At 37.2% G+C, this 1,364-nt stretch overlaps 1 non-coding gene across 1 annotated transcript; it reads left to right on the plus strand.

The window, feature by feature from the left end:
• The first annotated feature begins 714 nt into the window (after nucleotides 1-714).
• LOC121225834 (small nucleolar RNA R71) lies at nucleotides 715-821 on the plus strand. The gene has a single exon (XR_005923738.1). It is a non-coding gene; the product is annotated as a small nucleolar RNA R71 (small nucleolar RNA).
• Nucleotides 822-1,364: the final 543 nt, after the last annotated feature.

Genomic DNA, 1,364 nt, shown 5'->3' on the forward strand with positions numbered 1-1,364 from the left:
GGATTTGGTTCAGTGTTACTAGGTAAGTTACCTTGCTGTCTTTCTAAAACCAGTTTAGCTAGCTGCCCAATCTTATTTTCGCGCCCATGAATTGATGCTTGTTGATTTTTCAAAGCTGTCTTAGTGTTTTGAAATCAAATTTCTGACATCGAAATAAATTTGGTTAACATCTCTTCAAGGTTCAGTTTCTTTTTTTGCTGATAAGGTTGCTGAAAACCCAGAGGGGGTTGTGACTTTTTATTTCCTTGACCACCCCATGAGAAATTTAGATGGTTCCTCCAACCTGCATGATACGTACTACTATAAGGATTATTCTAAGATCTAAAGTTATTACCCATAAAGTCAACTTGTTCACGCTCCATGTTAGACTTGAAGGGTGAATATTTTGAATTAACCATCCTCGCTCCATTCGCATCTCACTGCATCACCAGATTCACCTGTTTAGACAAATTTAAACCATCAAATTTCTTACCAAGAGCTTCAACCTGATTAGCTAGCATAGAAACTACATCAATATCAAAAAATCTGGCTAGCTTGATAGGTTTTACTCTCGTAACTTTCCACTGATAATTATTAAGTGCCATCTACTCATTAAATTCTTGAGCTGCCTCAGGTGTTTTGCTATTTAAAGTTCCACCAGCTGCTGCATCAATCATCTGTCTAGTTGAGGGGTTCAAACCATTGTAAAAAGTTTGAAGTTGGAGCCACAAAAGTAATCCATGGTGAGGACACCTTCTCAAAAAATCCTTGAATCTCTCCCATGTATCCTAAAGAGTCTTAATATCAAACTGAACAAAGGAAGAGATGTCATTCCTCAACTTAGCTGTTTTAGCTGGAGGAAAATATTTAAAAAAATTTCAATCATCTATGCCCAAGTAGTGATAGAACCTCATGGTAAAGAGTTTAATCACTGTTTTACCCTGCTCCTCAATGAGAATGGGAACAACCATAAGTCTATGGCATCATCAATAACACCATTAATCTTAAAAGTATTTTAAATCTCCAGAAAGTTAGCCAAATGAGCATACGGATTTTCATCTTGCAAACCATCAAACTGAACATATTTTGCACCATTTTGAATTGTGCTCGACTTGACTTTAAAGTTGTTTGCATTAACAATCGGCCTAACAATACTCGATTCAGCCCCAATCAGAGTGGGCTTAGCATAATTATACATAGTACGAGGGGTAGGACCTGCAGGAGGTAGCTGATTATTTGATTATCACCCATCTCCACAATAATGTTATTTTCCTCGTGATCGTCTACTGTACTCTACTAATTTTGCACTGCTTCTCTAAGCTCTCTACTATTTCTGCGAGCAGTTCTTTCAATCTCACTATAACAAGTTATTGGTTCCAACAGGT

Source organism: Gossypium hirsutum, chromosome D13 (genome assembly GCF_007990345.1).
Source record: "Gossypium hirsutum isolate 1008001.06 chromosome D13, Gossypium_hirsutum_v2.1, whole genome shotgun sequence".
Classification (NCBI taxonomy): domain Eukaryota; kingdom Viridiplantae; phylum Streptophyta; class Magnoliopsida; order Malvales; family Malvaceae; genus Gossypium; species Gossypium hirsutum.